The sequence below is a fragment of the Saccopteryx leptura genome, chromosome 5 (genome assembly GCF_036850995.1).
Source record: "Saccopteryx leptura isolate mSacLep1 chromosome 5, mSacLep1_pri_phased_curated, whole genome shotgun sequence".
NCBI classification, from domain to species: domain Eukaryota; kingdom Metazoa; phylum Chordata; class Mammalia; order Chiroptera; family Emballonuridae; genus Saccopteryx; species Saccopteryx leptura.
In genome coordinates this window covers 181,281,752-181,305,554 of record NC_089507.1, presented here as the reverse complement: position 1 = coordinate 181,305,554, position 23,803 = coordinate 181,281,752, and positions in this window count along the sequence as shown.

The window sequence follows — 23,803 nt, the reverse complement described above, 5'->3', positions numbered from 1 at the left end:
TTCTTGTTAAGGAGTCAGGCTGGGCCCTGAAAGCACTTCCTTTCCCTCCTAGAAGGTCTCATCACCTGCCTCTCAAGAAACTGGGTTCCCTAAATCCAGCCTGTTGGAGGTTGGCCTGGCTCTGTAGCCACTTGCATTAGTCCAAGCTGGTAATGAGTTTAAGATGATTCGGTGCTGTTCACAGCGCTCCTAAGGGGACTAACGGTTTGCCTCTCCTCTTAGCACATCTACCCGCCACCTCCAATCTTCTGTGGACATATCCTCTGAGGGATGCCACACAGCAGTCCTGGTTTCAGCCGGCTCGGGGCTTGGCCCTAGCTCACATATGCACACTTGAGTCATGGGACCAAATGGAGGTCCACCTACCATTTGTCTAAATATCTAAATGTTAGAAATCAAGCAAATGAATTGTTCAATAAGGCCTGGGAAGCCAAATTTGAATTCAAAATTCTAGGGCTCCAGAGAGTTCCACTCCAGAATGTGACAGCTCAGGGAGACCTGACCCAGACCAAGGCCAGGCCCCTTGCCGCGCCCAACAACTCCAACCGACACTGCATGCACACAACAGGCATCCAACCTAAGCTCCACCTGTACTTCCTCAAAGAGCTGCCTGCTGGCCAACCCTGTGCCTGGATGCTCTAGTTACAGGTCGCCTTAGGAAGACGCACCAGGCTGGAGACCCACTCAGGTCCTGGTAGAAGGCTCTCTGCCACTCAGGCAGGAAATCCAGGGTCCTGGGTCCATGAAACTTGTTTAGGAAGGGTCTCACCAGGTCTGAGTAGGCATGTCCCATAGTCCCAGACTCACACCCTGTGGGGAGGAGCGCCACCCGGGAAGTGCCAGAGCAGAGCCCTCCAAAGCACAGGGCCCAAGGCAGGGTCTCCCTCTCACTAGGCCCTAGGGCAGTACTGGTGTGACCTTGGGACATTTCCTCAACTCCTCTATGCCTTAGTTCTTCATCTGTAAAAATGAGATGTTAGCCTGACCGGGCGGTGGCGCAGTGGATAGAGCGTCGGACTGGGATGCGGAGGACCCAGGTTCAAGACCCTGAGGTCGCCAGCTTGAGCGTGGGCTCATCTGGTTTGAGCAAAGCTCACCAGCTTGGACCCAAGATCGCTGACTTGAGCAAGGGGTCATTCGGTCTGCTGAAGGCCCGTGGTCAAGGAACATATGAGAAAGCAATCAATGAACAACTAAGGTGTTGCAACGAAAAACTAGTGATTGATGCTTCTCATCTCTCCGTTCCTGTCTGTCTGTCCCTATCTATCCCTCTCTCTGACTCTCTCTCTGTTCCTGTAAAACAAACAAACAAAAAAATGAGATGTTAATAAGACTTAATTCATGGAAGTGATGTGAATATTAACTGGATAAAGCAAGTAAAATGCCCAGCACTGCGTCTGAAACATAGTAATTAAGTAAGTACGGCTGCATAACAAAGGACTCCAAAGTACCTCTCTGTTCTCTCTCATGATTTTGTGGCTTAGAAGTTCAGGCAGGGATAGGCTGGGCGGTGCTTCTGCTCCTTGTGTCCTCAGTGGCTTTATTCAGTGCCCAGCTGATGGACCGGTGGTTTGAAGGAGGCTCCCTGTCTGGTGCTGTGGTGGGAACAGCTTGGAAGCTGGTCTCAGCTGGAACTACGATTAGCGTGCTCACATGTGGCCTCTTCAGCCTAATGAGCTCAGGTGGTCAAACTTCTTTTCAGGCTCCCAGAGCAGTTGTCCCAACACAGGACATGGAAGCTGCCAGACACTGAAGTCTGGTCCAGGAACTAGTGTAGCAGCACTTCCACCATTTCTACTGCTTGAGTGGCCACAGAGTGTCACCATGTCCCATAGAGAAGGGACATGGACTCCATAAGTCAAGGGGAAGAGTAGAAAAAAGTTATGGCCTTTGGACTATGACATCTTGAAGTATAATAACATTATTTTGGAAACCTTAGTATTCAGTACTACTCTAATGCTCTCTTCCATCTGCTGACCCCACTGCCTTACCCAACCCACATCTCATTTAATAGATCCTTGCCTCACATGAGTCAACCCAATCAACCAAATTGAAGTTCCTAATGAATGCAATGCATCAGGAGGCGTTCACAGAGAGATAAATGGACTTGCAGCTACTCTCTCCCTTTCCTCATACGGCTCACAGTCTACTGATAGGAACGTGCTGGAAAGGCAGCTCTCTGAAGGGGTGGGGCCCCAATTAGTCCTGTTTGTTGACTTTCCTGGCATAAATTCCCCCACCGTGGTTGATTTCACACTGCTGACATGATTTCACTGAATCTGGAGTTAAGAAGGGATGCACAAAAATGGCTCTTGCAGGCTAGTGTGCACTAGCTCTGGCACCCGTCAACGGTTTCCAGAAAATGAAAACCCGATGGGGTATGGTCAGTGGCAAGAGCAAGCTGCAGGAGAGACTATATCTGGTTGGGGGTGGATTCAGGAGGAGGCATTTCCTGAAGGAGATGACATTTAGGATGATTTCTGAAGGATGGGTAAGGATGAATGAAGGAAGACATTCTGGGAAGGAGGAACAGCTTAGGAAAAGGTCCAGGAGTGGGAACATCCAAGGTATGTCAAAGAACAGCGAGAGGCAGGATACAGGGAGAAGAATGATTAAGGATCTGATGGAAAAAGGCAAGACTAAGCCAAAGATGGTAGGACCTGAAAGCAGAGCTGGGGAGTAAACTCACTGGGCAATGGGGAGATACCATCTCAGTTCTGCCAGTAAGTGTGAGACCTTGAGTCATTGTTTAACTCTTTGGCTTTATGTGAGATAAAAACTGGGTTTAGCAGCTCTTCCCTGTGGGCTGAGCAATGCTCTGAACTTCACACCTACAACGTCTAAAGATGAAGAGTGATTGGCAGGATTATGTTCTTGAAAAAAAGGCACAGCCTGAATCTCATCATGAGGAAATGGACAGACCCAAACTTAAGAACACTTCCCAAAACAATTGCTCTGTGGCCCTCAAAAAGGCCAAGATCATGAAAGACTATTAAAAAAGAAATAACAGGTAAAAAAATAGAGTCCCTTGTTCTAAGCCTCATGTCATAAACCAAGACTTAATTGCAGCTTCAACCTCTCTCAGGGCATGACCAGTCAATCTGGAATGTCTTTATCAGCACTACAGAGGTCATCTTCCTGATAGGACCTCGTTCTTCCCCCAAAGGCAGGTGAATCTGCCTGAACTAATGTGTTTTTGATTTTTGCTAATAACTTTCTTGTCTTACCCCCTTCCAAACTGTAAAAGTCTTCCGTTTTGTACAGCGCTTGGAGCTCCTTGGTATTTTGTTAGATAGGATGCTGCCCAGTTTGAATCAGTGAATAAAGCCAATTTGACCTTTAAATTCATGCAGTTGAATTTTTGTTACTTAATAGAACAAAAACAGGAGATCGCAGAGGTAAGCCATGTAAGATGCAAGATATATTTGATATATTTGAGTTGTTGCCATGTATGTATAAGTTCTATGTATTAATAAGTATAAATATTTTTAAAACCCTTGCTTTATTGAGATCTACCCTTATCTCAAACTCTATAAGGCCCCATGTATCTTTCCAGCAGGCTGTCCAATTCCACCTAAAAGCAGAAATGATCCTGCTTCAACCACCTTCTTCTGTGTCACCAAAGAGCCTTAAATCTTGGTGACTCAAAACAACAACCATGGGCCCTGCCTGGTTGGCTCAACAGTAGAGTGTCGGCCCAGCATGTGGAAGTCCCAGGTGCAATTCTCAGAGCACACAGAAGCGACCATCTGCTTATTCACCCCTCCCCCTTCTCACTCTCTTTTTCTCTCTCTCTCTTCCACCCCCCCCCCCCCAACCATGGCTCGGTTAGACAAAGTTGGCCCCAGGCACTGAGGATGGCTCCAGGACCTCACCTCAGGCGCCAAAGTATTCAATAGTTCAGTTGCCAAGCAACAGAGCAACAGCCCCAGATGAGCAGAGCATCACCTAGTAGGGAGCTTGTTGGGTAGATCCATGTCAGGGTTCATGCAAGAGTCTCTCTCTCTGCCTTCCTATCTCTTACTTAATTAAAAACAAAAACCAAACAAAAAAATGTGTCATTTCTCACAATTCTGTGGGTTGACCAAATAGTTCTTCTGCTTTGTGCCATGTAATCTGGAAACTGGAATGGCTGAAAGGTACAGAATGGTGCCATTAGTGTGGCTCGGGTGGACTGGCTGCCACCTGGGAGCTCAGGGGAACTCTCTGAGTGGCCCCTTCATTTGGCTACTTGGGCTTCCCCCCAGAATGGCAGTTAGGCTCCAGGAAACAAATTCAAGAGGCAAAGGCACAAGCTGCCGATCTCTGCAGCCTCATACTTATATGGCATCACTTGGGCTACATTCTAGTCATCAGAAGAAGTCAAAGGCCAACCCAGAGTCAAGGGCAGGGAATTAGATCCCATCTCTACAGGAAGGCAGTGGTAAAGAACTGTCGTCATCCCAACAGGCAGGGACAAAAAAGCGGCATGAGAAAGGCTGAAGACCCCACATCGCCCAAAAAGTGCTGGTGCCAGCCACATCTTGACTGTCTGTGGTGACTTTGGCCTGCATTGTGTCTCTGCACCCAGTCCAGTCAATGAACACAAGCAATCAATGAACAACTAAAGTGAAGCAACAATGAGTTGATATTAATAAATATCAATAAATAAAATCTTTTAAAAAAAACAATAAAAGTTAAAAGTCCTGAGATGAGTCTAACATGCAGTCAAGATTTAGAACCAGTATTCTCAGGGAATTACACAGAATCCTTGAAAAAATTTTATTTTTGTCACAAAAGTATGAAGTAATTGGCATTTATTTTAGAAAGTTTTGAAAGTGGCAGAAAACCTAAAAAGCAAAGCAAACCCACCACTTTCATGCACTATTACTATTAAGATTTTCTTTTTTTCAGTGACTTTATTTATTTATTTATTTGTAGATTTTATTCATTTTAGGGAGGAGACAGAGAGAGAAGAGGGAGGAGCAGGAAACATCAACTCCCATATGGGCCTTGACCGGGTAAGTCCAGGGTTTTGAACCAGCAACCTCAGTGCTCCAGGTCGACGCTTTATCCACTGCGCCACCACAGGTCAGGCAGGCTTTCAGTGGTTCATTTCCCCATGGAGTCATTCAGGGAATTCAAGGTGCGCCAGACTCCTCCTGCCTTTCTCTTCAAAAGAGAAGTGTGAGGGAGGGGTGCTGTCTGTCAACCTCACCTTTCCCTCTGTCGTCAGGTCGAAAGTGGGAAAGCTGGGTCTGCAGATTGTTTGGATCCTTTTTTCACCTTTCCTAGCTCAGGGGACACTGTAGAACTCAGGGACCAGAGGTCACACCCTACAACTTTCTACTCCAGACACTGGAGAAAGACTTGTTAACCTCACTGGGCTTCAGCCCTGCCCTCCTGTGACAGGCCAACATGCAGTGTCTCTGATGGCTCCCAGCATGGTGGAGGCAGGACCCTGCCGGTTTCCTGAGAATTTACAATCCATTCAATAATCCCCCAGAACATGTGGCCATACCCAAGACCCAGGCCCACTGGCAGCCTCAGGACCTCCCCGTGTGTTCAGGCCCCTGGTTCCTCATCTAATCACGGTCTAGTTCTTCTGGAAACATGCTTGTTCCTTGGTGCAAGGCCAGTAGCCATGGCCACCATCACAGCCGCCTGGCCTGGCCCGTGTGGGTTCTCATCTGATTCGGACAGACGGTAATGAAACAATGGAGCCAAGAACTGGTGGGCCATTATCTTTAATCCTAGCTTGCACCTGGAGGGTGAAATATACACACAATGAGAAAACACTTCCCTTTCCATTCAGGGCTCCCAAAGCCACTGACTCATCCGAGTTTCCTAGAATCAAAGGTTTCTACCTCACCAGCCCTATTCACCTCTGCTCCCCATCTCCTTCTCTCTACACAAACTCTGCAGAAACTGGCTTCTCCTTCAGCACTCCGCCATCTTGGCTGCCTCTCTGATGCAATGCTAATTTCAGGAACCAAGGGAGCAAGCCCCAGGTCTGCCACATTTTATACTGTAGAAATTCAAACCTTTAAGCCAATATACAAATAAGGAAGTCTCTGATACAAAGCCATTTATATGAGGCATAATGGGATTCCTCATAAGAGTGCACCACCCCACATCATGCAACAGTCAAGGGTGTGGGAAAAAGCTTAGTGTTGAGAAGATTTTAGGATTAAAAGGGTGAGAAAGGCTTAGTCTTAAAACTAAGCCTTAGGCTATAAGGACCCTGCCTGCCCACAGCCTGTCCCCCACACCCAATGCAAAGCATAAGCAATCAGACATATAAATCATATTTGCAAACTTATTTGACCCACACTTGGGAACTGTGAGCCTCAGGCTGGTGGAAGAGGAGCTGGTTAGCCACTTGGCCACATCTAGTTGAACCTACTGTTGACCACTGTCCACTGTTGGGATACTTGTCTTCTTTATCTTGAACCTGGGTTGCTGCTGGATCAACACCAAGAAACTACTCCAGCCATGGGGGAGGAGAGGTCCCTCTTCCCCCCACCCTCCATACCCCCAGCCCTAGCTCTGACACCTCCGGCCACGATAATGAGGGATTCTCAGGCACATACACTCTCCACAAATATTTACTGAAAGCCTATCACGTACCAGGCAGTGCACCTGGTGCCCAAATTAGAACCAGTTCCTTCTTCCTGGAGCAAGAAGAGGGAACAGGCTGTCCTGAGAGTTTCTAGACTAATAATCCAATTAACAGGAGAGAATTAATAACGTATGTCCACATAGGCATTCTGTAATGATATGGGACCAAAGACAGATCAGAAAGTTGGGGCTTATATGCCATTTCGAACTAAGGAGAAGGGGGGTGTGGTATTTGGACTTCAAAAGCAGGAAGGTAATTCACTTGGAGATGGAAAAGCAAATGTTTGGTAAATAAATGTTTGCTAGGTCATCTTTGACAATGGGACACAGAGAGGACTTTGATCAAAAGTGCCTTGCTATGGTCCTCCCTATCACACAAGTTCATATTGAAATATAGTTATCTGTGATGACAGCTCACTTCCTGGAGAAGGTTCTACCTAAATTCTTTTAGGCAGTTAGAGGGTAGGTCAAAGGTTTTTGCTGAGTCTTTTGTTTCTGGAAAATAACCAGCTTAAAATAATCAATATCCTAAAAGGCATATTTTGGGTGACAGACTGCCCCCTCTCATATCCCTACCTGAGAACTTGGGCTGGCTTCCTGGAAGGAGGGGCTGGCAGATGCAACATGGGGATGACAAGAGACTGGATAGGTGAAAGGGAGCAGGAGTGTCCCAGAAAAAGGGAACAGCATTATGAGGGTCTGTGGCAGAAAGAAGGCTAGAAGGAAGGCCATTGTTTGGGTCCCCTCCAGGTGACAGAGTGGTGTGATTTAGTGGGCTGAGAGGCAGTGAGGCCAGACACCAGATCCTGTGGCTATCTAAGGATCTTAGATAGTCTTCCAAGGATAGGTCGAGGGTTCCTACAGTTTCTAAGCAACCAAGTAACGCAATCAGACAGATACACATCTATCTACTGAACTACCCAGTTTTTTGTGTGTTTTTTACAGAGACAGAGAGAGAGTCAGAGAGATGGATAGACAGGGACAGACAGACAGGAACAGAGAGATGAGAAGCATCAATAATTATTTTTTTGTTGCGCGTTGCGACATCTTAGTTCAGGGGTCGGGAATCTATGGTTCGCGAGCCAGATGTGGCTCTTTTGATGGCTGCATCTGGCTCGCAGACAAATCTTTAATAAAAAAATAATAACATTAAAAATATAAAACATTCTCATGTATTACAATCCATTCATTTCCTACTGCTCATGTTCATGGTTGTGGGTAGCTGGAGTCAATCACAGTTGTCCTCCGGAACAACACCAAATTTTTATTGGATAATGTGTAACGTACATGGGTCATTGTATGGCTTTCACGGAATTACATTTTAAAATATGTGGCGTTCGTGGCTCTCTCAGCCAAAAAGGTTCCAGACCCCTGCCTTAGTTGTTCATTGATTGCTTTCTCATATGTGCCTTGACCGCAGGCCTTCAGCAGACCAAGTAATCCCTTGCTCGAGCCAGCGACCTTGGGTCCAAGCTGGTGAGCTTTGCTCAAACCAGATGAGCCCGCACTCAAGCTGGTGACCTCGGGGTCTCGAACCTGGGTCCTCCACATTTCAGTCCAACACTCTATCCACTGTGCCACCACCTGGTCAGACTGAACTACCCAGGTAGAGTCATGGGAGCCACCATTAGACATTTCCCTTGTGTTATAGCTGAAAGAGAGATAATAGTTTGCTTCCCAGGAAATTGGGTTGCTGGGGACACAGGAAGGAGGGAGACTCTTCAGTATATATTCTTTTAGTGTTTATTATTGTGTTGTTGCTTGGGGGTTTTTTGGAGAGAAAGACAGAGAGGGAGGGACAGGAAGGGAGAGCGATGAGAAACATCAACTTGTAGTTGCAGCACTTTAGTTGTTCATTGACTGTTTTCTCATATGTGCCTTGACAGGGGTGCTCCAGCTGAGCCAGTGACCCCTTGCTCAAGCCAGCCACCTTGGGCTTCAAGCCACCAACCCCTGGGCCCAAGCCAGTGACCATGGGATCTTGTCTATGATCCCACGTTCAAGCCAATGACCTTGGGGTTTTGAATTTGGGACCTCAGTGTCCCAGGTAGATGCTTTATCCACTGTGCCACCACCAGTCAGGCTAGTTTATATTCTTTTGTATTATTGATATTTCAGACCAATGAATATGTTTCTATATTGAGAAAGAGATAAAATGCTGCCAAATGTTAACTGTCGTTGAACACAGTAGTTATTCTTTTAGTTTCTCTATGGTTTAAAATTTTTTAAATGGCCTGACTTGTGGTGGTGCAGTGGGTAAGGGCGTTGACCTGGAATGCTGAGGTCACCGTTCGAAATCCTGGGCTTGCCTGGTAAAGGCACATATGGGAGTTGATGCTTTCTGCTTCTCCCCCCTTCTCTCTCTCTGTGTGTGTGTGTCTCTCTCTCTCTTTGTCTCTCTGTTTTTTCTCTCTAAAAAATAAATTTTAAAAATCTAAGAAAAAGTTTAAAAATTTTTTTAAATGAAGAATCAGGAAAAATTAAGCTTAACATAAAATAAAAACACCCTTTAAACCACTGCTTATGAAAGAAAATGAGAACGAGTGTTGGCAAATGAGTGTTGTAGTTTCCACATTTTAAGCACAAAATGAGTCCCTCCCCATTTGTGTGGGCCCCAACCAATCTGCATTCCTCCGGATGACATAACCAGTTAAATGTTCATGCTTCTGGAAGCCCTTTTAGAAACCTTTACTTCTGAAGCCACAGTATGGGTGAAACACCTCACTGTGAAGGGCCTGAGGAAGCTACACATTCAGAGGATTCTTAGGTCATTTTAAGCACATAAACATTTCCAACCACGTAATGTCCTGACCTTTTTCACATGCCAAGCCAAAGTCAGTTGTTTTTTTTTAATAAGCTCAGATTTAGAAAAAGAAAACAATTATCCAGGTGGCCTTTAAAGAGTGATTGTTATAATGGGAATTCCCAGCACTACGGCAGCAGGAGGAGGCAGGGTGAGGACTGGTGGCTTGGGACCCCAGTGATGCCCTCCTCGTCACTGGTCAGTTGCACCAGTGAATCCAGAGGTTGGAGTGGCAACTATGGTGCCTGTACTATAAAAACAGGAAATCATGAGAAATAAAGCCCATTACCATCCATGGCTGCCCAGCAGGAAGGGGCCCTGATGGCACAGGTCTCTGGAGAAGAAAGTTCTATGGTACCAGGGAGTGAGTTCTGGTTGGCTGGGCTGGGCCTGCCGAAGGGAACCTGAGATGCAACATGGTGTGGGGAAGTGGGGATGTGAACCCCTCTCTCAGGACCGCTGGACCTCCTGTCTCTTCGTGGACACCTGTGGGGCTGGCGGGTTACAGATTTCTGATGAAGCATCCTACGTAGTGAAGAGCCAAGGCTCTGGAGTCAGCTGGGTTCAAATCCTGCACTTGCTACCCACAGTGGCTTAGTCTCTCCAGGCCTCATTTTCTTCATCCCTAACACGGGGTAGGTGGGTCTCCACTGCAAAGTGTGCTCTGACGAGGACATGAGATGAAGCCTCCTAGGCCCTCCATCTAGAGGAGCACAAAGTGGCATCCAGAAAATGGTAGCCCCCAGAGTTCGGGTTGGAGTGGGTCCACCTGGGAGTGTGGAGAGCTAGAGAAAAGCACGTCCCCCAGGGCTCTTGCAGTGGCTGTGGAGGGAGAGCGGCCGGGATGATTGGAAGGAGCACGCTGTGACACTGTGGGGAGGCGCAGGGAAGGGGGGACTGAGCCGTGACGGGCACCATGAAGCTGCGTGGCACACAGCGAGGCCTCATTCACTGCAGGGCTTCCGTGCCCTGAGTGGAGTTGGCAGGTTTAGATCCTGAACTGAACTGCTTGAGAAAACAGAGCCGAGACTAAGGCAGTGCCAGCAGCCCACCTCCCCTTGGCATCCCTGCTAAACAGATGCCAAAGTGAGGAATTTTGTAATTTATATCCATGGAGGAGAAATGGATCATTCAAAAGATCCCAATTCATTGGGATGACGGAGGTCCCCACCTGGCCGGAAGCAGGCCCGCACACCAGGCGAGGCTGAGTCAAGGAGTTCCAACGAACACACACCTCCTCCTACAGCCGCCAAGCGGAGCTTGCACCAGCCCTGCGGTCAAGCTGGGATCAGAAATCTGCACTCTGCAACCTCACCCATTTCTCTGTGCCCAGGTCTTCTCCTCTGTGTCTCCGTTGTGTGTCCTGTGGAAATTTTCAGCCCCTTTGGTACAGGTAAGGAGAAAGGAATTTTTCCAGAACTCAGTCAAAGATGTTGGCTCAGCTGGGCTGAGAGGGGAAGGTACTTCTTTGAGAAGCCCTAAGGGACTGCTGTGTCTGGGGTAGGGCTGGGGTGACCTGAGACCCCAGGACGTGGGACTGGACTCTTCCTGACCCGGGCCACCCTTTGCAGGGCCCACTAGCCCTGAGCATACTGACCAGCTCTCTCATCTTTGCTCAGGTCCTAATCATCTCATTATCATCTCTCAAGTCTCCTCCCGCCCCCCCTCCCCCGGTCACATACAACCTAAGCACTCCAATGCCCCCTAGGACTGAATGGACAGGTGCTGAGTTATCAGCTGTGGACCCTGCTGTCTCCCCTCCATTTCCCTCAGCTTGTGTCCACCTCTCTCCAGCTCTACCAGAAAGAAAAAGTATTGGGAAAATAAACTCTTAGAGATTTGCCCCAGCTAAAGTTGTTGAGGGAGATTGAGGACACCCAGAGAACCCCGCAGGGGCCGACGTCCTGCCTGGACTTGACTCTCGGGGTCTTCAGGGCCTGGGTCAGCCTCCCTTCCGAGCCCTCACCCTGGACCTCCACACAGGCTGCCTCTCCCCGCTGTCTTCTTCCACCCCCTGCGTGCTGATTTCCTGCCAAACCATTTCCCTCCTGGCTCCAAACTTTTGTCAGGAAAGAAATGAAATCAGCACTTGGAGAGCTGGAAGGGGAAAAACAGCTGCTTTTAACAAAATGGGACTGGGGGAGGGGAGCAGAGCAGCTGGATCTTGGTGAAAAAACAAGAGCGGTGGGGGCACGAAGCTCAGAGCAGGAGGAACAAACTCGTGCCCAGCAGCCACCAGGAAAGAGGCTTCCTAACCATGTCTTGCGTTGTATTCTTCAGACACAGACACTAGCCCTCCTGGGACCGTGTATTTTCCTCCAGTTTAAGAGATGTGGGTACAAAAAATATTCTTACCTCTTAGCTCTCTGTAAGGCCAGTTGCCGTGGCCATGCAGATGCAGGGTCACATTGGATTCAGGGAGATGGTAAAGGAACTGTGGAGCCAGAAAATGGTGGGCCATTCCGTTTATTAGAGTCTCATACCAGCGGATGAGCAAACAGGCAGGGAAGACCGCTTCCCGCTCACTCAGGGCTCCCACACCTGGCAGCACTCTCTCTTTCTCTCTCTGGGCTCTCCAGCAAAACAGGCTTAGGGGAAAAAAACCCTTCTCCAGCAAACAATCGCTCCTGCCCTCGGAGGCAGGCAATTGGCAATCTGCAGTCTGCCACCCTGAGGGCAAGCACCCGCAGCTTTACACAGACCACACACATGGCTCTGCCCTGCGCCAATGCAACAATTAGGCAAAATATAAGCGAGCAAACCTGTTACAAACTTGTTTGCCCAACATTCTCCTATAAGAAAATAATAGCACCTGTATTTAGAACACAATAGAGAATGATGGGGACTGTGGCCTCAGGGCCACCAGGTAAACATGCTCAGGTTGGGCAGACTCTGTGGCATCCATGAACTGTGGCCATGTGGAGATGTGGGCCCCTAATAACACATCTGACCCAGAGATCTAGATCTCTGTGCAAAAACTGTCTGATATAAAAAATGTTGGCAATTAATCCAGAAGCTTGAAGGAGCTGGCAAGTCAGCACAATGGGGTGAAGCAGAGTGTAGGTCAGAACGGAGACCTTCGGTTTACCACCGAGAGATGATGTGTGCACCCCGCTGCATGGGCCACCACCGCCTGGAGCGGGCAATGTCGGGCTCCAAACCATCCCTCAGACCACTTTTACCATCCTGTGCTCCCGACCCTCCCAGTTCTGAATGCAGTGCTTTTGTGTCCCCACCTGTGCACCTGGTGCTCTTCTTTGGAGGACTCCCCTCCAGTTACGGGAGCGTCCTTGCCTGGAACCAGAGGTGCCTAAAATTTTATATTCTTCCCCCACATCCCCCATCCTTGGTAAAGGACTAACAGAAACAGGACTATGGAGGTCCAGCCCTCTTGACTTGGATCAAAAGGAGTATCCTTTACACTGCAGAGCTCCCTGAAGCATCAGGCGGAAGCCACCTCTATGGGACTCTGCCTGATATTGGCCCCGGTTTGGCCTCCTGCCCACCTTGACCTGCTTCCTTCATTCCTTTCAAAGTTTCTTCTGGGAGAACTTCCTTAATAAATTACAGACACGTGGGCCCTTGTCCCAGGATCTATCCTGGAAGATCTCCAAGATACATCCAAGGCCAACGGACAACTCCTCCTGCAGTGGACAGTCACTTTGTCAGAGGCTGGTACAACAGTTTGAGGGTCTCAGAAAACATGGCTATAAAGGACATTACTTGTCTGAGAATCAACTGAAGATGTTTGGGCCCCTCCTATAGCCTCTCTGCTCTCCCACCCCGTCCACTCCCTTCCTTTAGACTTGGGATTGCTCCCAAATATTCTTCCTCCCCCACCACCAGCACATGGCAACTGTGCAGATTGTGTGAGTCTGACTCTGCCCCAGGTCCAGGGCGGGAACTTGACTGTTTAGGAAGACACAGAAAAGTTTCAGTAGGTCCCAAGCACTTGCAGAGCGGTTGGTACAAATAACTCAGACTGAAGTTATTTCAGCAAAAGGAATCCCCATGGAATGCTTCAGGGAGTGGTGCAGAGGTGACCCAGTTATCTTGAAGCTGGGAATTCTGGAACGCAGATACAATCTAGAGAGGGTGTGGGCTTGGAATATGAGGAGGCCAGCACAGAGAATCAAGTTGATCTACAAAGGAGGGCAGATGAGAGGGTTGAAGGGAAAAGAAACCAGAGCCCAAACCTGGTTTCTATTGCTTGCATCCAAAGCCTCCTGGCGCTTCCTGGAAAGTGTTTTATTAAGCCAGTTACTGCTGTGGGCAATTGGGCAACCAAGGGTAAAGATGGCCAACAGGCAAGGGTCACAGGCCTCAGAGTTATCCCAAGAAGCACTGCTCTGGTTCACTGGGTCTCAAACTAGAATCGTCTGGAGTTTTTTTTGTTTTTTTTTAATCTTAACAGCTGGGTCCCACCTCCAGAAATTCTGAGTGTAGAGCCTGGGGCTCTGGGACTAGTAAATCCCCCTAGGGGATTCATGTGCACATTATCATTTGGGAAGCAACTGGTCCAGGCGACTTCTCAGATCCCTTTGAGCCTGCAAGTCCAGGGCCTCCCTGCTGTTCAGCTGAGGATGAGAACCCTCAGAAGGCAGCCAGGGCAGCTGGAGATAAATCACTCACTCGCTGGGCTGCAGCTGGGGGTGGCCTGAGAAATGAGTGTTTTGGCCTCAACTCTGCTGTTTGTGCTCCCCTGACCATACAGAGCCCGACCCGCAGACTTTCTTTTTAGAAAGAAAAAAAATTTCAAGCATACTTTCTGAGGTTTAATTTCCTTCCAATGTCCTGAAGAAACCTTCCTAAAAACTTATGCTGCATCAACCCTAGTCTCTGGTAATAACATCAAAGACTTTGAAACTGAGACCCAGTGTGACTTTGCTAAAGTAAATAAAACCCTGGGGGTGGGGTGGGGTATTAAAAAGGGAAAGAATCTAGAAGCCAAACCTCCACCAAAGTGATAGAGGGAAGCTGGTTGGTGGTGGGGGTGCAGAATTCTGTCAGTTGGAAATTCAGGAAAAGAAGGGAAATTCACTGGTTGCCGGATTTAACATATTAAAACCCAAGATGCATAGTTCAATTTGAATTTCAGGTAAACAAAGAAACATTTTTTAGTGTATAAGTGTGTCCCATGCAATATTTAGGGCATATTTTCATTAAATGTTGAGCTGGGCATCCTGGTTTTTATCTAGCAATCTTAAAACGTACAAATAGATTGGGCTCAACTGGTTAGGACACCATTTTCTAGCTGGCTGAATTAAACTGCGTTTTTCTCTGCGTAACTAGATGTTTCTGGTCTCTCACCTGGGTGTCTCTGGACTCGCATTTGTTTGATGGAGTGAAAATACGAGATGTCGACATAGATGAAAAGACGAAGAGAGCGTAGAGGGGGTCGACGCTGGGAAGAAGAGGCGCCCGACATACCCCATCGGCTTCCCCCTGCCCACAGTCCCCACCCCCAGAAGAGCTCCAGCCCCAGGCAGGGAGAGAATTTGCCTTTCCCTCCGTCAGCCAAGGACCTGGACGGGAGATCTTCAGAAATCAGGGTAGCTACAGCGCTCATTTCTGCAGAAACGGGAAAGGGGACTGAAGGTATAACCACCCTCACGCCCCAACCCCGCCCCGACACACCCAGGGCCACCCCTTCCCATCTCCCTCTTCCCGGTGCCCCACATCTTCCTCCCGGTGCTGCCTCCATCCACCCTCCTCTCCCCGCCCCCGTCTCTCCACGCGGGGAAGCCGGAGGAGTGGTCAGTCGAGGATGCCGCGGGCGGCTCCCCTCCCCCAGGCTGGATCCGGACGCCAGCGCGGCCGCGGGGCGGGAGCGGAGCCGCTGGACGCAGCCCCGCCGAGCGCCGCGGCTCCGGGCGCGCCCCCGAGGGGCCGCGCAGCTCCTCGGGCTCCGCCCGCACCGCGCGGGCCAAGGTCAGAGCGCGAGGCGGGCGATGGGCGCGACGTTAGCGCCACGTCAGGTGAGAAGAGCCGCGGGCGCTGGGTCCGCCGCTGCGCGCTGGCGGCGCCAGGGGGCGGGGGGTGACGTGGCGGCGCCGAGAAGCGCCACATCCTGGGTTCAGACTGCCAGCTCCCAGGAGCTGACCCGAAGAAAATAAGCCAGACCGAGAAAGAGAGATGTGTCCGGAAGTATTCATAGCGGCAGAAGGGAAATGACTTAACAAATCTTAGTACATCAGCACAATGGAATGTTTTTTAATTCTTCTGGCGTTCATTAAGTGCCCACTTGCTGGCAGGCTCCCTGACAGCTACTAGGGACACAAAGGTGGGTGTCAGCCAGTCCCCGTGACCCGGGGATTTGGAGGGGGGGGGGTGTCATAAGGAGATAAGGACTGCTCAGAGGGAAGGGCCGAGGACTCACCTGAGGCACTTGGCACAGTGTCTGATACATAGGTGTCTCCCAACAGTTACCAACCATCGAACTGTTGTTATTGCTACTGCTAGTCCTGTAGGGAAGTGATAGGTTCCACCACGGAAGGAGGTCCAGATTCAGCGCAAGCACAGAGGAGGATGTGCAGAGTGCCACAAAAGAAGAATGTCCCAGCTCTGAACGCAGAGGATGACGTGTTGAATTCTGCCTGGGGATGTCACCAAAGGCCCCCAAAGGTGATAGCTTAACGGGGTCTTGAAAGATGTGTAGAAGTCTGCTGAATAGACAAGAAATTAAGGCATTTAAGGTAGCAACAAATATGTTGGCCGAGAGGGTAGAAGAGAAGGGACAGGGTGAAATCCAAGAACAGCTTCTAACTGCCTTGTGGAGAAGCAGACTAGCATCCATGCTTGTCACTTCCATGCATCTGTCCTCAGTCACACATGCACCAGGTTGGCCCTCCTGCTGTGACCATCTGGACCTCGGCTCTGCTCACCTAAGACCCCATCAGCATAGCCCTCCATCGTGGCCAAGCCCTCCTATTGGTGACCGTCTCAACCCACTGAAGATGCTTTGAGGTCGGCCTCGGAAGGGAAGTGCTGGGGTCTTTGTGCATATTTGTCCACCCTTTCCCAGCAACCTTTGAGTTCTTCATATAAAGAGTGGGGGGAACAGAGGTGAGCCACTTATATGTCCACTGATCCTAAACATGATCTTCCTTTCCACCACGCATTTTACATACGCAATCTATACGAATCACTATTCTTAAAAAAAGAAAGAAAGAAAAGAAAAAAAGATTTATTGATTTCACAGAGAGAGGAGAGACCCAGGGCTGCTTTACTCCAGAGCCCGTTCTCTTACCACTGGGCCTGCTATTTAACCCCTTGAGTTTTTTTCATGCTCGCTGACCTCTGGGAATGGGTTTTTTGTTTTTCAAAAAATGAAATTAGTTACAGTTACAGTTTTATTAACTTAAAATCATGTTTGTTTGATAACCAATTTATGGAAACAAGAAGAACATACATTTGCCTTTTTTTAATGTTGCCTTATACATTTTTAAAATAAATCGATCATACTCTGGATGGTCAGGAGGCACGAGGATGTACATGAACGTTCATACTACTCAAAGGGTTAAAAGCCAAGCAGACCAAGTTAGGGCTTTGATCAAGAGTGGGGTAGAAGTACGGCTCCTGTCACAAGCCAATAAGGGGCCACAGCCACAGACCTGAGTGCCACACATTGAGTGGCGTGTTTTTTTTTAAGATTTTATTTATTCATTTTAGAGAGGATAGAGAGAGATAAGGTGGGAGGAGCAGGAAGCATCAGCTCCCATATGTGCCTTGACCAGGAAAGCCCAGGGCTTCGAACGGGTGACCTTAGCATTCCAGGTCGACGCTTTATCCACTGCACCACCGCAGGTCAGGCTGAGTGTTTTCTTATGCACCAGACACTGCCCTGCATGTCGTGTCTGTATCAGCGCAAAACCAAAACCATGCGAGGTCTTTGAACTGAGGGAATTTAATGCAGGGCATATGTTTTGCAGCTTTCTGTGGAGTCAAACAAGATGGTAAAGTGACCCGAGTCTACTAACAACAGGAAGTCATTGTTGCCGCCACTAGGGCCAGGACAGAAAGGGACAAAGGGAGAAAGTGAGGTTTCCAGAGCCCATGGTTCAGGGCCACCCAACCAGATCTGGAGGCACAGTGGAGATGCAGGGTCTGACAGGGACACCGCCGGAGCAGGAGGGAGGGGCGTGGGAGAGATTTCTAACCCTGACAACTACCTTTCGAGGTAGTTGTGTTTACCCCATTTTAGAGATGAGGAAACAGACTTGGAGAAGTTAAGTGACTGGCCCAACCATGAGGAAACAACTTTTTAGGTCAGTGAAGCTTTGATTTAAACTCAGGCCGGTGGGTTTGCCTTCATGGCTCAGGCCGCTTTGTGAACCTCAGGGACTTTGTGAACCATGAAAAATTCAGCAACAAAAGAAGACAATTTGGAAGGCTTGCAGTTCCAAAGACTTGGCCAGTGTGGGGTCAGGGATCAAAGGCACTGGGCTAACGTGGTGCTGTGTTCCTCTTTTATCCCCCCAAGTCCCGCTTGTAGCCCAGAGAGGAAAATTATTGGCTACAACCAGGACTATACGTGTTGGAACTAAGGGTGATTTGTTTTGTGCTTTTCTCTATTTTTCATATTTTCCTCAAGAAAGATGCACATTTTTATTAATGGGAAAGACAGATAATCTTTAGGCAACATTAAACCAGTAGCAGGCTCCAGGCAAAGTCGTTAGCAAGAAAAAAAAGTTGGGGCAAAAGATGGTGACAGGAAGGAATTGGCAAGCACAGATGGCTTGTCACCATCCTGCAGCCTCCTCCCCTGGAGGGGACAAAGCCAGGAGCCAACAACATGACATAGTCTGGACACTTCTTTACAGACACACACACACAAACTTCATATGCACACGCCACATGTAAATGCGCAAACACATACATACTCTTATACACATATCCACAACACAGTATATGAACACATAGTTGCTCACATGTGCACACAGGAAATACACATATACCCACACATACTTGTGCATACATACACACATGAATATGCATGTGTATACATGCCAACAGAAGTCTCCCATATAGCACACACAAATCACACACATATACATTTCATATACACACAGGTTCATTCTATTTCTCTTTTAAATTGGAACTTGGCAAGTTTTTCCTGGCAAAGCCATCTCACAAGTGTTTCTCTGGCCTCCTCCAGGCAGCCCCCAGCAATACCTTCAAGGCACAGGAAGAATGCCTTCATGTTTCGGCCCTAGAATGTGTGCCACAGGTGCCATTTAAGGGGTGGGCTCCAGAGAGCACTTCCCTCTGTGCCTACAACGGGAGGGTCTGCCCATCCCCTTGAGCGCCCAGCAGCCCAGCAGCACCCAGGAGCTCCCCAGGGTCCATACCCTCCTAAGCCACCCCACACTCTACGGAGTGTCCGCAGTTTGCTGAACCCACACTTGCCCGGAGCAAGCCTGTGAGACCAGACCTGCCTGGGCTCTTTGGGAGGGCCTTGGAGTCAGAACACGTGGGCCAAGCCCTCGCTCCTCTGTGGGCCTGACATAGAAGGGGTCTCTCAGTTCTAAAGACTCACACAGCATGTCCCTTGGGTGCTGCATCAAGGGCTCATAGCTCGTGCTGCAGTCTAAGCTCCTGAACTCACAGGCAGATGGAGAGGAATTGAATTCAGGGGAAGAAGTGCTCCCCAAATCCTCAGCCACCACTACTTATTTGCCAGGCTTCCGCAGTCACTGCCTCTATAAATATGTATGTCACTCACTCCAGCAGAGAGTCCTGGTGGCCCAGGGGTGAGGCAAGGCAAGAGAAACCCTAACAGTGCGTTCACACTCCCCCCCCGCCCCCACAGGTTAACCACAGCCTAGAGGTTTGCCAAAAACATTTCCTCAGGGCTCCTGACTGACCCACTGTAAAGGGCATAGGATAGGAGGAGCCAGGTGGGAGCTGAGGGCCTCAAGGGAGTCCAGAACAGGAAGTGTGTGGCGGGTATTGTACCTGCAGGTGTGGGGACAGGGCCACATGGGCAAGTCACAGGCCTGCAGTTTTTGAGCACCAAAGCTAGGGATCTACTCAGAGTGGCTAAGAGCCCTACACATGCAAGATAACCTTCAAAGGGGATGCCCCAGCAAGCCTGAATCTAGAAGTTTTGCTTCTTCTTTTTTAAAAAACTGAATTTATTTATTTGGGGAAAAAGGAAGAGAGAGACAGACAGATAGGAACATCAATCTGTTCCTGTATGTGTTCTGACCGGGGATCGAACCGGCTACCTCTGTGCTCAGGAAGATGCTCTAACCAACCAAGCTATCCCACTAGGGTAGGGGGTTTTGCTTCTTTAGAAAAAGACCTTGTCCATTACATCCAGTATGGGTGAGGACAAGAAATCAGCTTGAAATGACTTGAATTTGGCAGAGAGGGCTGGGAGAGAGGAATGAGTTCCCATGGTTCAAGGAGTAAGGAGTCGGCCCACTAGGAAGGGGTAACTCTCAGGGTGCCCAGCACTAATGCTGCCCTTTGACCCTGGGTTTCAGGCCCTGCAAGCCCCCCTGTGCCTCTTCTTGGCCATGTTCCTCCCCACAGGGTCAGGAGTTGGTGAGACCCAGGGAACACACCCATCCGGAAGAGCCTACATACCCACTTCTAGGGGAGGCCTGAGGGGTGGCCCAGCGGCTGCTGTCTGCAAGACATCTACTGTGGTAGCTGCAGAGATCAGAGTCCCAAAATCGGAGCCCTGAGGTGACAGAAGAGCTGAAAAACCTAATCAGGGGAGGGTAAAGCCAACCAGAGAGCAGAAGCAGTCAGAAAGTGCCAGTCCCCGAGGACTAGAGGGACAAAGGAAGAGAGGGTATTACAAGGAGCTGGAACTATGAAGGAGATAAGAGTAATTGCTGGAAACACTTGAAGCAGAGAGGGCTGGATGGAGATTCAACCTGGCTTTTCCCTTCCTCCCAGGTGCCTTCCACCAGGGCCTTCCATTGGCTGAACCTAGAGAAAACTGTGTGCAAGGGAATCTGGGAAATGTAGTCCACAGGGCTAGCCCAGGAACGTGGCAGAGGAGGAAAAGGACAGGCTTCATTTCACTGCCTTAGCTGTAGGGATGGGATGTAAAATTCTTCTATGGCTGAGGGCAGGATGGCCTCCACTGACATCTTTGAGTCTCTTCTGACCCATACAGCAATGGAGGGGAGGTGATGAGCAGCAAGGGAGAAGGCGCTGTTACTTTGTCCCCATCAGGAGGGATAGTGAGAGAATGACCTTAGCTGGCACCTCAGGTCACTTGACCTGTGGTAGGGAGCCAACATGAATAGATTCTCAACACTTGACCTTCTCTGCACAGTGGTTCTTGAGTGGCCCCACCAGCCAGAGCTGGACTTAACTCCTGGGTAGCAGGAGCAGACAGCCAGCATTTGAAGGAACAGTAGTAACGGCAGTGGTTGATGAAGCTTCGTGCTTGTGATGGACTATTTCACTTAATCTTTTTAACAGTCCTCTAAGATTAGCACCAAGGGGTCCCCAGGAAAAGAAGTTATTATAGTTTTTTTTTTTAAATGTGTCCCAGGTGTCCACAAATAACTAAACAAAGTCAAAGCCCTGAAACTGAAAATGAGAACATCCCAGAGGTCTGAGTAACGTAGTGTGGCTGCTTGGGGGAAAATCAGATCTTTAGGTCAACATAATTTTCTCTACATGAATAGGAGAAAATTAACTTCTGTATATGTTCTATATAATAAAGCATGTATCATCACCACAGATGGTTTCCTTCAATATTTATTTATTCCACATTTAAAAAGTTCACATGATATTGGGGGGGGGGGGGGTTGAGAGAGAGAGAAAGATTAGAAAGGTAGACTAACCTGCCTAAGGTCCCACAGCTTGTCAGTGAGAGACAGTGTCATTCAGTGAGGAGTGAGAGCTAACTAACCCCACTCCACTGACATTTCCCCACCTACTCAGTAAGGTTCAGGGCTCCTGGTCCCTGAGCCAAGGTGGGCAGGGAAGAGGGTGATGTTGAATGTGTATGTTCTGACAGCATCCCAAGGCCAAATACAAACTGGGGGAGGCACCAGAGTATGTGTAGCCCAGAGGCAGATTTAACAGTGGGTGCACCCAGGGTCCCAACTTCTGAAGAGCCCCGCAAAACCCCAATTATACACTTTTTTCTAATGACACCAAGTTTGGTTTCATATGTGCAATTTTAACATTAACAGTACATAATATTTTTTATTTATTTTAAAATATGATTGCCTGACCAAGCGGTGGCACAGTGGATAGGGTGTTGGACTGGGACATGGAGGATCCAGGTTCGAAACCCCAAAGTCACCGGCTTGAGCATGGGCTCATCTGGTTTGAGCAAGGCTCACTAGCTTGAGCCTAAGGTCGCTGGCTTGAACAAGGGTTCACTTGGTCTGCTGTAGCCCCTCACCCCCTGGTCAAGGCACATATGCAAAAGCAATTAATGAACAACTAAGGAGCCGCAACAAAGAATTGATGCTTCTCATCTCTCCCTTCCTGTCTGTCTGACCCTCTGTCTGTCTCTGTCACAAAACAAAACAAAAAACATATATATATATATATATATATATATATATATATATATATATATATATATATATATATATATATATATATATATATAGTTAACATGTATTTTTATTTTCCCTGTCTCTTTTTTTAGGGGGCCCAATATTTTCCTCTGTGCCTGGAGCCTCAACCAACCTTAATCCGCCTCTAGTGTAGCCCCTGCATCACGTCAGCACAATGAGTACACTGTGTACCCCCTGGTGGTGGAGGGACGGTCAACGTTCAGTAGCCTCTGCGGCTCTGTCTGGCTTTTCCCTCTGTCCAATGAAAAGACCACATCATGACACAACTGTGGAGCTCCCCAGTCTCCCTTGTCGTGTGCAGGCCCAGAAGGGAGAGATGACATGCCCAGGGTCACACAGCTGGTGAGAGGACAGCCACACACACCGCCGCATGCAGCTGCAAATCTGTTTCGTGGCCTACTTCCTCTCCCGCTTTCTAGAAGGCCGTGGCTACTACACGTTTCGATTGTTCAAACCTAGAGGGCAGATGGCCCAGTGGGGTTTTCACATGCTTCCTCACACAGTTAGGTGAGATTTTACTCTTAAAGTAGGAAGTTACTAAGTTTAGTTTAAGACATAGCTCTCACCCTAACCCCACCCCAAATATGTTAGGACCATCTATTCCCACATTCACAAAAATTTATTCCACAGGGAAGTAAAGAGGAATTGGTGAGTTTTCCTGTTCCAAAAGGCAATTTAGTCTTCGTTGCTCAGTCCCATCCCTGTGGCTTCACAGGACAGGCAAAGTCAAAGGAAGGGAGAGCTCGTGTTAGCTCAGGTCTGTATCTGCACAGTCCGGGCCTTCTATCGGCCCAGTGTGTCCACACCCTCGAAGTCCTATCGGCTATGCTCAGGGGAGGAGCAGTACTCTCCCGGGACTGGTGTGCTGTGAGCTCAGCAGCACTGATCCCTGGTGCTCTAGCTTGTGGCTGAGTAGCCGCGAGGAACAGGAGGCTAGTTCTACCTCACTCCCAGGTGAACAGGCCAGCCGAAAGCTACACTGCTTCTGAATGCAAGGATGGTACCTATCAGTTAGCTTTTACTACATAACAAACCGCCGTAAAACTTAGTGGTTTGAAACAACCACCATTTACTTAGCTTATGAGTCCACAGGTTAGCAATTTGTTGGGCAAGTCTTTTGGTTCCAGCTGGGCTCACTGTCACATCCCTGACCAGCTGCTGGGTGTGCTGCTTCGGGCTGATCAAGGGTGGCTCAGCTGAGCTAGCATGCCTCTGCTCTACGTGGGCTCTCATTCTCAGCGGGCAGCTGGGCTTTATACATTAGGACAAGAGCAGAATTACTCAAAGCCTCTTGAGGCCCAAGCTTAGAATGGTCATAAAGTCACCAGCACCATAACCCAATAGCTTAGTCAAGTCACAAGTCCAGGCCTGATTCAAGGGTTGGGAGATTGGCCCCAGACCTTGATAGGAGAAGCTGCAAAGTCACATTGGAAAGGGCAGTGGATGTAGGGAGGAAAGGACTGTCACCATCTTCACAAATGATCTTCCTCAGATGTCCATTCTAAATTCTAGGAACAAAGAAGGAGCTCAAAACAAAACAAAAACATTGAATCGAATACTTCATCTAAACAAGGATTCACCAGCCAAGTGCAAACCTTAAGTGTAACCAGTGGTCAGATCTGTAAGCTGTGGGAGCTGGAGCTCATAAGTACTGGTTTATAAGAGGCAACTGTTAAATATTTAGGAACTTTTAGAGCCTGTTGTTAAACCATTATAGCTTGAAATTAATCACAGTGAGTATTTATACCGTGGGAATTGGCAAGCAGTACAAATCAGAGCACTTTTTTTTTTTTCTAAAGAGCTGGTTCACAGCATGCCACTGCCTTTGGGCCAAAAC